Genomic DNA, 14,863 nt, shown 5'->3' on the forward strand with positions numbered 1-14,863 from the left:
TATTCTGTTTGCCTATACTGCCGCTTCCCCACATTGTCTAGAAAACATAAATAATGTGTCAACAGAAACACCCAATTCTTTTTGGTCACTAGACTCTTGTATGTCAGTGCTCCCTTTTTTGTAATTATGCTTCATGCTACTATGTGTATGTGAAACCCTGCACGTATCAATATTAAACGTCCCCTGCCAAGTGTTTACAGTCTCTAATCTGATCAAACTCATCTTTTCATTTGCTGATTATGGAGTATTATGCTGATTATGGGGTTAATCTTACTGATTGGATATCATATGCAAATAAGCCTAGTTTAACTAGATTAACTAGTGAATCTTGATCATTGACAGAAATTAAGAAATGCAAGGATTCTTGCACAGATCTCTGTATTGCTCCAGTTGACCAGAGTCAAAGGAGTTTCAAGTAATTGTGTTGACTGAGAGTTTGTGTTCCTGTTGAACTGTGGAAGAGTGCCAAATCACATAAAGATTAGGAACATTTCCATGGAAGTGTTGAGTAGGAATACTTTTGTAACAGTATGGGTGTGTGACAGGTGAATTACCTTGAACAAAAAGGTTACAGCAGCCTGCTCCCTGCTGTATCCATGTTAATCCACACCCACATAACTGATAGTTATTTGGCCTTTTGAGTATCAGATGAATATGAAGCTACACAAATTAAAAAGTAAACTGTATTAGGTTACCAGAAATATTACAAATGATCAGAGATCATTTATAGCACATCTAAACCACATAGTTTCCCCTCGTGTCCTCTAGTTGGGTCCAACTGTTGGCTTTTTCAATGCATTTGATTGTTTGAATACTTGTATCAGGTCCCCTCCATTTTCTTCTCTGTCCAAGGCTTAAAAGTTCAGTTTCTTCAGCTTTTCGGTGTAGGACATTGCTTTAAACCTCGGAATGGAGTTTTTGAAGCCAAGTCTTCACATTTCACAAAACATCCTATTTTCTCTCAGTCTTCAGCTGCTGTCATTCCTCATGTATTCAGTTGCTCTTGAAGTAAAACACAAGATGTAAAAAGGGTTAACTTAAGTCAGTTCTGCCTGAAAATTAGACTTCTAAGCAACAGGGGTTTATGGCAGGAAAGGGAGTTAACTTATAAGGATTCCAGATGCGAGCTAGGAACCCCCTGTGGGTGTAATCTTAAACTGAACATTTGGCCAGGGTCTCTTAACTGGCCAAATACCATGACCCCCCCTCTTTACCATAACACAGAATGACGTCCGAAGCCGCAAGGAAGGACTATATAACCTAAAAGTTTGTAGCGGCATATCGAACAATACTTCGGTTTTGTTGTTTCTTGCGGGAAGAAGACTTCGGCTTTATTGTTCCTTGCATACAATAAACTCATCTGTTTTACTTAATCTCGAGATCCAGAACCTTATTCTTTCTGTTACAACACTCTTATCTTGACTGATTCCAAGCAAGGAAACTTGATTTTCAATTTCAAACTTGTAAAAGTCTTATTTGTTTGTCTTTTTCATTGCTTTCCCCACATTGTCCAGAAGAGGTAAATGTCATGTTAACATAAATACCAATCAGTATTTTACATGATTTTTTTTCTCCCTGGATACAGCCCTTGTTCTTGTCTAATTTAAATATTATCCGAAAGGGGCCCAATCTTGAATTTTATCTATTTAAAATGAACATTTGCTGTCCACATTTGCAAGAAGCAGATGTAAAAGAAAAATATATAATTTGCTCCAAGGAAATGGGGAGTTGCTGTATGTGTTGTCTGGGTTAAAGGTGGGTGTTGAACCAAGAACAAACATCATTCTGGATGCCACAGCAGTATTTTAAAGGTAATTCTTTGTAAATTAAAGATGTCAAATAAAGGGCCAAGGTTAGTATTTAACGAGCAGACAGAAGTCTCTGAAATCTTGAGAACACTTGCAACTTAATCATGAAAAGATCATGGATAGTATTTTAATCAGTAGTACAGTAGGTATATCAAGTGATTAAAGAGTTTTATATTTTGGAAAAGTGAAACTTTTAACTCCCATTAATCTTATTACCTCTGCTGATTTTACTGGACCATTTAGACTGTGACTTTTCTTTCTTTGTTAATAATGAGGACAATTTGGACAGTTGGAATAATAACAAAAGACAAGCTGTGCTAAACAAAATGTTACAATACATTTATACATAATAGTGGGAAAATGTTAACATTTACATGTGAAGTATTTCAACTCCTGCTTCTATGAAACACCAGGATTAATATTTACCCTGAAAAATCAATCTTAACCACAATCTAAATATTTAGAAAAGTCATAATGTTGATGGATATGTTTTGACATGAAAAGAAGCATCTCTTCTACTCATTGTCTACACAGGAAAGGTATAATTATGAGCTTTGTTTTTGGGCAATTCAGCTATTAACTCAGCTACAGTCATGGCTGTATAAAAAACTAAAAAGGTATATTAAGAAGCAGTTCAAATACAGTGCCTTGCGAAAGTATTCGGCCCCCTTGAACTTTTCAACCTTTTGCCACATTTCAGGCTTCAAACATAAAGATATAAATTTTTTATTTTATGTGAAGAATCACCAACAAGTGGGACACAATTGTGAAGTGGAACGAAATCTATTGGATTTTTGAAACTTTTTTAACTAATAAAAAAATGAAAAGTGGGGCGTGCAAAATTATTCGGCCCCCTTGCGTTAATACTTTGTAGAGCCACCTTTTGCTGCGATTACAGCTGCAAGTCGCTTGGGGTATGTCTCTATCAGTTTTGCACATCGAGAGACTGAAATTCTTGCCCATTCTTCCTTGCAAAACAGCTCGAGCTCAGTGAGGTTGGATGGAGAGCGTTTGTGAACAGCAGTTTTCAGCTCTTTCCACAGATTCTCGATTGGATTCAGGTCTGGACTTTGACTTGGCCATTCAAACACCTGGATACGTTTATTTGTGAACCATTCCTTTGTAGATTTTGCTGTATGTTTGGGATCATTGTCTTGTTGGAAGATAAATCTCCGTCCCAGTTTCAGGTCTTTTGCAGACTCCAACAGGTTTTCATCCAGAATGGTCCTGTATTTGGCTGCATCCATCTTCCCCTCAATTTTAACCATCTTCCCTGTCCCTGCTGAAGAAAAGCAGGCCCATACCATGATGCTGCCACCACCATGTTTGACAGTGGGGATGGTGTGTTGAGGGTGATGAGCTGTGTTGCTTTTACGCCAAACATATCGTTTTGCATTGTGGCCAAAAAGTTCGATTTTGGTTTCATCTGACCAGAGCACCTTCTTCCACATGTTTGGGGTGTCTCCCAGGTGGCTTGTGGCAAACTTTAGACGAGACTTTTTATGGATATCTTTGAGAAATGGCTTTCTTCTTGCCACTCTTCCATAAAGGCCAGATTTGTGCAGTGTAAGACTGATTGTTGTCCTATGGACAGACTCTCCCACCTCAGCTGTAGTTCTCTGCAGTTCATCCAGAGTGATCATGGGCCTCTTGGCTGCATCTCTGATCAGTCTTCTCCTTGTCTGAGCTGAAAGTTTAGAGGGACGGCCAGGTCTTGGTAGATTTGCAGTGGTCTGATACTCCTTCCATTTCAAGATGATCGCTTGCACAGTGCTCCTTGGGATGTTTGAAGCTTGGGAAATCTTTTTGTATCCAAATCCGGCTTTAAACTTCTCCACAACAGTATTACGGACATGCCTGGTGTGTTCCTTGGTCTTCATGATGCTCTCTGCGCTTTCAACAGAACCTTGAGACTATCACAGAGCAGGTGCATTTATACAGAGACTTGATTACACACAGGTGGATTCTATTTATCACCATCAGTCATTAAGGACAACATTGGATCATTCAGAGATCCTCGCTGAACTTCTGGAGTGAGTTTGCTGCACTGAAAGTAAAGGGGCCGAATAATTTTGCACGCCCCACTTTTCATTTTTTTATTAGTTAAAAAAGTTTCAAAAATCCAATAGATTTCGTTCCACTTCACAATTGTGTCCCACTTGTTGGTGATTCTTCACATAAAATAAAAAATTTATATCTTTATGTTTGAAGCCTGAAATGTGGAAAAAGGTTGAAAAGTTCAAGGGGGCCGAATACTTTCGCAAGGCACTGTAATATATTCGCTATTTAATTAGTTAAACTATTAACTTGGAACTAAACATTTGGAATTGTTGAAATGTCTAACATCTGAGATTTGAAAGCGGAAGATTACCTTCAGGCTGTGCCCAGAGGTGTGTCTTCTACATGGGTATTTTTTCACTCCTTTTCTCTATATACAGTGCCTTGCGAAAGTATTCGGCCCCCTTGAACTTTTCAACCTTTTGCCACATTTCAGGCTTCAAACATAAAGATATAAATTTTTTATTTTATGTGAAGAATCACCAACAAGTGGGACACAATTGTGAAGTGGAATGAAATCTATTGGATTTTTGAAACTTTTTTAACTAATAAAAAAATGAAAAGTGGGGCGTGCAAAATTATTCGGCCCCTTTACTTTCAGTGCAGCAAACTCACTCCAGAAGTTCAGCGAGGATCTCTGAATGATCCAATGTTGTCCTAAATGTCTGATGGTGATAAATAGAATCCACCTGTGTGTAATCAAGTCTCTGTATAAATGCACCTGCTCTGTGATAGTCTCAAGGTTCTGTTGAAAGCGCAGAGAGCATCATGAAGACCAAGGAACACACCAGGCAGGTCCGTAATACTGTTGTGGAGAAGTTTAAAGCCGGATTTGGATACAAAAAGATTTCCCAAGCTTCAAACATCCCAAGGAGCACTGTGCAAGCGATCATCTTGAAATGGAAGGAGTATCAGACCACTGCAAATCTACCAAGACCTGGCCGTCCCTCTAAACTTTCAGCTCAGACAAGGAGAAGACTGATCAGAGATGCAGCCAAGAGGCCCATGATCACTCTGGATGAACTGCAGAGAACTACAGCTGAGGTGGGAGAGTCTGTCCATAGGACAACAATCAGTCTTACACTGCACAAATCTGGCCTTTATGGAAGAGTGGCAAGAATAAAGCCATTTCTCAAAGATATCCATAAAAAGTCTCGTCTAAAGTTTGCCACAAGCCACCTGGGAGACACCCCAAACATGTGGAAGAAGGTGCTCTGGTCAGATGAAACCAAAATCGAACTTTTTGGCCACAATGCAAAACGATATGTTTGGCGTAAAAGCAACACAGCTCATCACCCTCAACACACCATCCCCACTGTCAAACATGGTGGTGGCAGCATCATGGTTTGGGCCTGCTTTTCTTCAGCAGGGACAGGGAAGATGGTTAAAATTGAGGGGAAGATGGATGCAGCCAAATACAGGACCATTCTGGATGAAAACCTGTTGGAGTCTGCAAAAGACCTGAAACTGGGACGGAGATTTATCTTCCAACAAGACAATGATCCCAAACATACAGCAAAATCTACAAAGGAATGGTTCACAAATAAACGTATCCAGGTGTTCGAATGGCCAAGTCAAAGTCCAGACCTGAATCCAATCGAGAATCTGTGGAAAGAGCTGAAAACTGCTGTTCACAAACGCTCTCCATCCAACCTGACTGAGCTCGAGCTGTTTTGCAAGGAAGAATGGGCAAGAATTTCAGTCTCTCGATGTGCAAAACTGATAGAGACATACCCCAAGCGACTTGCAGCTGTAATCGCAGCAAAAGGTGGCTCTACAAAGTATTAACGCAAGGGGGCCGAATAATTTTGCACGCCCCACTTTTCATTTTTTTATTAGTTAAAAAAGTTTCAAAAATCCAATAGATTTCGTTCCACTTCACAATTGTGTCCCACTTGTTGGTGATTCTTCACATAAAATAAAAAATTTATATCTTTATGTTTGAAGCCTGAAATGTGGCAAAAGGTTGAAAAGTTCAAGGGGGCCGAATACTTTCGCAAGGCACTGTAAGTGTGCATTTTTCATAACAATACTTCAGCTTTACTTCTATTGAAGGGCTTAGAGACAATGAATTCAGTTGATCAAGTTTACTTGATTACTATGATTACTTGATTACTATTTTTGCTTTTATTTATCATAGTAATGTTTTGAGGAAGAATTTTAGCATTTACCTTTTTAAAGTGTATAAGATAATGACTAGTTGGCTTTGAAAAATGCCTTTTGCCCAGCAACAGTGTGAAAGAACAATTGCAAGCATATTATTTGACTTTTTGATATTAATGTTACAACAGCAGAATGTCTAGCTCATTTCATACCTTTTATTTATATACTTCCTTTTGTCTGTATGCAAGGTAAAACTGCTTCTTAAGAAGAATGTGGTCAATTACAAAGAAATGTTTGTAGAGAGAAAATCAACTCCTAATATAGAAACTTAGAATGAGCTTTCCTGTGTGAATTTGCTGTATAAAACTCATTGCATTTATCATCTCGGTGGAGAGGTTACTCACAGATCTGTATGAGAGGCTGCTCTCAGGTCGGCATGATTATATCCTTCCCATGTGCATGAATAAAGGGACTCTGCTTGACCACACCTAACCTGAGTGAAGTCTTTTCTTTGACAGTTTTTTAACTACATTTTATTCAGTCAGCAAATATGGACCTTTTCTAATTACGCACTGTGATCCACAAGTGTTGGTGAAGCTATTAAGTTGTAACGTTGCCATATTAAATGTAGTGTGATCTCTGAAGGCACCAGTTCTGTAGGGTTTGGGCATTTACTGGGACAATTATTAATTGTAGCAGTAAATCACAAAATTGATCTTTTGATGGCTTTAGAATCCAACCATGCGACATAACTCAAACAACGCACACACACAGGTACTTATACACGAGGATACATTAATTAATACATAGAATATGCATGTAAAACTAACAGATCTTATCGAGAGGGTTATCAGAATACAAAAGATATATATTCAGTCAGTTACAAAGAGTTACACATATCAAGAGGACATACGTTCAGTATATCATTCATTTAGACCGTTTCATAAATGAACTTGGTTATAACTTCTACATTAGATACTCAAAACAAGTACATAACTCTTAGGAATTAAATTGATATCAACTGGTTGGGATAACAATTGAATTCTCGAGCTGTAATGCAGTGAAGTTGAATACTCATCCAATCTCTGGGGATTCAGATCTCCTGCGGGCACAAAGAAACAGTTGCAGGCTGTTGCTGTCCAATCCGCACTCTCTGACTCGGTGCCAGGCTGTGCTATGCGGCTTGTGACGGTGCGCTGCAGATGCTCACTGGCTGGCTAGTTAGTGTTGGCTTTAACTAGCAAAGTTTGCGCACAGGAGAAAAGATGACTGTGAGTCCCAGCAGGTCAGGAAGAGGACCGGTTCGTTCCTGATGAAGAGCTAGTTCTGAATAGTGATTCAGCTGTCCACAGTTCTGACCTGTTGACGAAGCCTGCTGCTGGTGCTAAACTCGGGTGGATCCTCTGGTTACTCTCTGGCAACCTCCGCTCTAGACTCTTAGAACAAAGGAAAGTTCTGGCACTCGGACACACTGGCCGTTCTGTGGTTGTCCGGGCTGAGTCTCAGGATGGTCAGGAGGCGCGCTGCGAGAATGTTCTGCCCTTGGGAGCCTTCTGCTCCTGGGCCGTCCTGCCCTTGAATTCTCCTTTGAATTCCCTTTAGAATAGTCCACAGAATTCTCTCCAGAATCCTACTGAATCTCTTCTGAATCTCACTGAATCCTCCCTTTAGAATAGTCCACAGAATTCTCCACAGAAATCTCACTGAATCTCTCAGGCTCTCTGTGTTGCCTGTTTTTACCTGGAGGAACTTCAGCTCGTTGATTGGCTGAAAGTTCCATGGGCATCAGAGTCCCACGTGGGTTACTCGGCCCTACGAGTAACCAACGTCCCTGATTGGTTGATCAAGGTGAGATATGAGTCACTTACTCCTGACACTTAGGAATGCAGTCCAGATGTCCATCTGGCACTCCCTAGACAGATAGGCGCCAATGGATGACCATTGATCATGATAGCCAGGCTTAGCCTAGTGCATCCCCCTTTGGGAGCTGTCCTAGGAAACCTTATCAAAAGAAACCTTAAATAAGCCTGCATGAATAGTTTCTCTGTGGCTGCACCACAGAGATGAACAGAGAAATGGGGCCTCATTTGGGAAGGCTCAGAACACTTAATTCTTTCTTATTAATAAGCCTCGCCGCTACAAAGTCTAATTTTGACAAAATGTTCCTAATCATGATAATTCAAAGCTGCTTTTTCTACACATAGTTGTATGGGTATAAAGCATCTAATTTTCTTACATTGTCAGAGAGGATAGACGTTGGCATTTATGGTTAATTATACTACCTTTTCAAAGTAACACGAAAGAGAAAGGTATACAATGGAAATCATTAACTGTGAATCCCGCAGTCTTAAAAACCATATTGCAAATATAAAAAGAGCTCTTTGTTAAATACTGAACATATGGAAACTTCAATGTTATACTTCAGACATACTGTATATTTTAATTGATTGAATGTTAACATGGGAATAGAGTGCTTTTTTCAATATCTTGTCATGAAATGCTATGTAGAAGATCTATTAGGTGCATATTAATTAGGAGGAGTTGCCAAGCAATCACCAAATATATTTGTATGTTCTTCGCTCTCTCTCCCCTCTCTCTGCAAACAGGACTACTCTATCTGTCTCTGGACCCTGACACTACCAACAATTTCATCGATCTCAACGAACCCTATAAAAGGGCCAAAAGGAGTGTGGAGGACCAAAAATACCCTACGAAACTTTTGCGGTTTGACAATTTTCCTCAAGTCCTCTGTAAGGAGAAGGTGGACGGGAAAAAGAAATGGAGCATCAAGTGGAGTGGAAAAGAGATCTGGATTGGAGTTGCCTACGGAAGCATCCAAAGAAAAGGAGATGGTTCCGCAAGCCACCTGGGAGGAAATCCGAATTCCTGGGCTTTGCACTGCACTCAGTCAAGTTTGAGGTCCTCCACAACAATAATCCAACCCCCATCAGTCAACGCTCATTTGATAAGATAGGCATAGATATCGATGGAGGGGGGGCATTGTATTTTTATCGCATCAAAGATAGAGAAGTCTGTCTCCATACTTTCGATTGTACCTTCACTCAGTCTGTCTACGCTGGTTTTAAGCTTGGTTTACATTTGCTTGCCTGAGTATTTTTTTAGCATTTCTGCTGTTCACTCTTAAATGGAGATTCACTGTGTTTTTTTAAATAAAATGTTCTGAAATTCAGTTTTGCCTCCATGTTCACTTCTTTTATTAACATCACCTTCTGCTTCCACATGGTAAACATGGTTTACCTCTACAGAAATACTTTTAAACTATTCTTGTACCACAGTGCCCATGATTTATACCTTTAGAGCCAATATAGTTCCATAGTGCATTTTATGTATTTACTGCCCTCACTAGAACATCTGAAATTCAATATTTTTTCTATGAAATCATGTATTTTAATTTTATTAATTTATCAGGTATCAAGGAAGTTGTTAAATCTCAATTTGAAACACTTAAGGTAAGGCACGTAACAAAATTACCAGCTCTATAGAATACATGAGGATGGTATTTAATTCATATATTTCCACTATGCCATTCATGGTAAAAGCTACAGAATTTATACCAACTGGAAAAGTACAGTGTGAGGAAAGCACACTGTGTAGCATACTGTTAAGGCATAAGAGCAGCTCTGGGCAGAACTATATTCCTCAGGAAGCTACAGGCAATATTCTGCCACCCTCAGTGACTTTACCAGTTTCTATGATTTGTGAAGAAAGTGGTGGTTTCAAATGAGGAGGCTGAGACTAAGAATAGATAATCATGAAAAAAGCCCTGTGTGGGAAGAGAGAAGACACCACATGGAAGAAGCATAAGGACTGTTTATTTCAAAAAGGAATATATTGAATGACCTATTAATATATATTATATGTGAAATAAAACGTCCAATTTCCATATATTTGACTCGCATGTTCTCAATTTAAAATATTGAGAACATACGAGTCAGAATTCATCAGAATTTTAAATTTGTCTCAGAATTTATAGAGATTCAGTCATTCAAAGTGTGCGGTACAAACCAGGAGTGAAGTGGCATAAATATCAATGTCACAAGTAGAGACTGTCCAGGTCTTAAATATCCCAGAGAACCTGCTGCAGTGTGTCTTCTCACTATAGCCAGGTGCTCTGCAGTTTCCTGTCTCTTCAGCGATCCAATCAAAGTGGAGGTGTGGCCGATGATCGCTGTAGATGTACAGTAACATGCTCTGCTGGTGCAGCTGGCCAGACAAAATAAGAATAATTCAAGAGGTAAATGTCACCAGTCAAGTCAAAACAACTTGCTCTGCAATCTTCTCACTCAATGTAAAGTCGTGTCACTGCCTCTGATCGCTGATCTAAGAAATCTGTTGGCTATTTGGTTGCTTAATCAAAACTATCCACCTCGTTTCCCAAACAAAAGAACTGCTTCTGAAGCGCTAGTTGGTGCAGTGGTTAGGGCTCTGGAATTCTTTAAGGGAGAGTGGGAGTTCAGATCCTACAGTAGTTGAGGCACTGCAGCTACAGTATGCCCTTAAGTGAGATAATTTACTCAGTTTGCTTCGGTTCAGTTAAATCGCCTGCTGTATTAGGACAACATTTTATGGATCAACAATTAAAAGAAATTAATGTACTATTGCTGTTACTTCTTGCTGCTATTATTGTTGCTTTGATATCTGCTTATACATCTTGTAATACAATAATAAGATTATATAATTATGGTCTCTACAGCAAACATCTGAAATGAGAGTCTTTCCTTTCTTGTGTTTTTCCTTTTTCATCTGTGACTGGTCAATAACTGTGCAGATGGGGTAAGGGTTGGTCATGTCCTCATCTCCCTCTATTGAAACTGAGTCTCACAGCACGGTGCTGCAGGTGTAGGCCTGGACTGGGCACAGATTCAATGAGGTGAAGGACAAGGACAGTGAAGTTGAAGAAAATCTTAACATGTTAATTGCAGTAACTACAAGAAATGCAGCTCAAAATGAACAGTAAGAATTATTGAATGTTACAGCTTATAAATACGTGATTTAACACAATTAACAAATTGTGTTTCTAAATATAATATTGTTGAAATCTTTAGCAGTTTCAATAAATGTGTTTAACAAACGCTGAATTTTGTAATTTCTTCTTTTTTGTTGACCTGCATTAATAAGAATATACATTTTTACCAGTATTCCCAGTTGTGTATTTTGTGATCAATACTTACTACTGCAGCAGATAGTATCCGTATGGGAAACCTAACTTCACTGTTACTTTTGACAATCAGTGGATAATTATCTGCTGTGGAAGATTTCTCATATCTGTAGGGTAGCCAGGATTCTCATACTTCAAATTCAGCTTGTCAGAACTAAGTTACCTGTTGAAGGTGTAAAAGAAGAACACAGAGTTGCAGTGTACTGTATCAATACAGCTTCCCTGACAGCTAAATCCCTCTGGAGAGTGCTGGTGTTTAACACTGACGAATCGGGTGCCCAGTGTCTGAGCTATGCAGATCTGGATCATTGTGTCCTCTAGTGGCCATCTGAGGTAACTGCACTCATTTGTACTAAACACCCTTTCCCTCACTGTCCCAATCTGTCTTACTTTGCTGGAGTGCTTTATAAAATCATGGTTTTTGTGTTATAAAGTATTATTAATAGCAATTTTTATTTAGCTAATTTTATCTCTAAAGACGTGAAATTGAAATTAAATATTGAGTTAAGATCTCCCCTTCTCATTTTGAAATATGGCCCTTTTTCTTCAAGAGAAAAAAAGTATTGATAATGAAGTAGAGATGGTAATAGATTCCTACAAAGGCTGTGTTATCCAAAGACTTCTGCAAAACAGGTTCACAAACACAACCAGCCACATAGAAAGAGAACATACAGACAGTTACACACAAGCATACACAAAACGCAATGCCTTCACCACTTTGTAAACAAAACCGGCAGCCCATACTGTACGTCTGTTAAGGAAAAGCTCTCATCCTCTGTCAACTCATTAATTTTTTGTCTCATTTTTGAAAAGCTGAAATTGTTCCCTGTGAGTGTTTCCACCATCTTTGACTCTGCATCCTGCACATGAGAGGACCACTGTGGGTAATGGTTCAGAGAAGACATACACCTGCAGTGTTAGACACACAAACACACAGATCAGGAAGGAAACCGAAAACATTTCACCAGTGCATGGATTGTGCACAGCTGACTCCACGGCTCTCCCAGAACCTTCTGGACTGAAATCTGAATTTCCAGGGTTACACTGCACACCTGACTATCAACACAGATCAATTGCTGTTTCACATCTTTCAGAAAGGGAACTGAATTCACAGGCTCACAGCTGATCTTGGAGCCCAGTCTCAGACTGACCAGGTGGATCCTGACACTCCACACAGGTACATGATGGTGTCCAGCAGGTTCTGAGCCCCCAGCTCACTTAAAGTCCCCATGTGAGCCACCATTGCATGCAGAGCCCAGCACAGCGATGGGGGGAACACAGTCCTGACTGAGGAAGAGAGAGGAAGATAGAATCGAACACAGAGGAAGTTATGGACACCGGGTCTAGTGATTCAGTGACTTCTAAAATAACTTGAATACTTACTCATTGTTATAGTATCATCCTTTCAGCCTCCTCTCATTCTGTTTCAGAGAGAATTGAGCTCATATGTACAGCACTTGCAAGGTTTGAGGTTTTCAGATGTGTAATTTTTTCTGAGGCTCTACTGTTCTGATGTAACGTTGCATCTCAATCTTTTACAGGCAGGGTGCAGCAGTAAGGTCTCTTATCTTGCAAACAGAGGGCTGTGGAATTGTTGTCCTATTGCAGCGCTGGCCTGCTGCTGTGAGCCAGACACTTCACCTGAACTGCTCAAGTCTTCCCAGCTGTACAAATGAGAGCAGCATTGCTGAGGATGACCCTATGGGAGACTGGTCTCCAGTCCAGGAGGAGAACCTACAGATCTTCTGTCAGTCTGGACACCAGGATGTGTGTGGGGTTTAAGAGTAAGCTTTTGGACTGATAACGGACAGGCTTTTTTAATATATAAACTTAATGTGTTTACAGTATATACAGATACATTTCAGAACTATTCTTCACTTTTTTGAGTGAACGATGTGAAACATACTACTGTGTACCAGGCCAGTTTGATTCATATAACAAAAGCGCAGTTAATAATGTTCAAAATACAAAACTAAAAATATATTTTGTTAATATAGTAAAAAATTGTGTGCAAATAACTGAAGGTATCTAAATTTGTATAGAACAAGAAATGAAGTGTGTATAAATGTTAGTAATTAATCATGTTTTAGTTTGTATCTTTAATCTAATCTAATCTCTTTATTCCAAAGTTAAATGCTTAGTGTTTGTTCAATAAAACCCTAAAACTTGGGTTCCTGACTCCTGTTTTTTTTAAGGAGTTTTTGAATGGAGTTTGACTGGAGGTCAAATTGTGGTAGAAAACACACAAGGCCAGTACAGTCCCAATGTTCTCACAGACTAATGGAGCTTTACCCCATTTCTGATATCCACACGTCAAAGCCAAATAGAGTCCATGGCTTGTGCTATTTTCTATAATGGCTGTAAGTTCCTGCTCTTCCTCTAGAAAATTCACACTCCATCTCGACAGTTTAACTAGCACAGCAAATCCTGAGGCAAAAATGCCAAGCCTTGATTCAGCAGTAAAGAGTACTTTATATCACTGTTGGAGAGTCCACCTGAGGAATGGCTCCAATTTACAGATGAAACAAGGGTGCTGTGTTCCTGATATATTAGAGGATATTGGTTCCTCTTTGTGTTTGTGTTGTGGGCTAGAAATAAGATGTATTAGTTAAAAAAGAGGCACCCCTCTTTTTTTTGCTTGTTAAAATTTAGTTTTTTTTTTTTCATTTTTCTTCAAGATAATACACACCATTAAAAATCCGTGTTGGGAACAAGTTTATATGCTGTTTAATAGTTCATCCTGTAGATGGCATTTGGCACTGGCAGTGATAAGGAAATGCAGTGTTACGTTTGAGATGTGGAAGTAATTAGAAAGTAATTAGTTAAGCGTTTTGTAGAAGCCAAACTGGTTAAGGATGTGTTGTTTAGAGTAAATGTTGAATGGAAATACTATTTTTGCTGTGCGGTTATGCAGGGAATCAAGATGGCGAACTCCAGGGTAAGGAACGTGTTGCAGATGTAGAGCAACAGGTGACATGGACAGAGTTGATGATAACAGTGGAACTCTGAATGGACTTCAGTTAAATGTATAAGATTTACACTTGATTTATACTAGGATTGATATTCAGCAGCAGAAAAACACTCCTCATCTCATCCCAATTAACAACCTCCCCCCAAAGAAGTCCTTTAATATCATTTAACACAACAAGAGCCATGTCAAAATCAATTTGTCACAAACCACACGCAAGCATGCAAGAGCTCCTGCATTTCCACCTCCCTGCATTTTCGCCTCCACGAAACCTTCCTGACCCCAAGCTTTCATCCAAAACAACTACTTCGCCTAAAGCCATTGAACTTTGCCTCCTTGGAACCTTCCTGGCTGTCGACCCCTAGCTCTTGTCCAAGATCACGACTTCGTCCCTAGATTTGACACCGAACCACAAGGGATTTCCAGCATAGCCAGGCACAGGGTCCTACCTTCCGTTGCTTCGAGCTACATGACACAATTAATCAAAATGATGCCAAAAACATTGAGTCCTAAATCCATCTTCCTTATTATTCTAAAATGTACATTACAATAGAGTGTTTGGATTCTTTTGATTTTAAATATGTTGTGCCAAACAAAGGGCATCAGCTGAGAGTTTGTCTGTTAAAAGTCGTCTTTATTTCATATGCATATGGAAGTCTTGCTTTTAGGCACAAGACTTAAAAGACAACGCTAACAGTGCTCTTTTATACAGTGAAACAAACAATACAAGATACACTCCCACATGAC

The 14,863-nt window shown here is 39.4% G+C and overlaps 1 protein-coding gene across 1 annotated transcript in view; it reads left to right on the forward strand.

The window, feature by feature from the left end:
• Positions 1-14,863, forward strand: part of LOC107076301 (protein NLRC3-like) — a 369,350-nt gene that overhangs the window by 193,563 nt on the left and 160,924 nt on the right. The window lies entirely within an intron of this gene.

The sequence above is a fragment of the Lepisosteus oculatus genome, chromosome 18, assembly GCF_040954835.1.
Source record: "Lepisosteus oculatus isolate fLepOcu1 chromosome 18, fLepOcu1.hap2, whole genome shotgun sequence".
Lineage (NCBI taxonomy): Eukaryota > Metazoa > Chordata > Actinopteri > Semionotiformes > Lepisosteidae > Lepisosteus > Lepisosteus oculatus.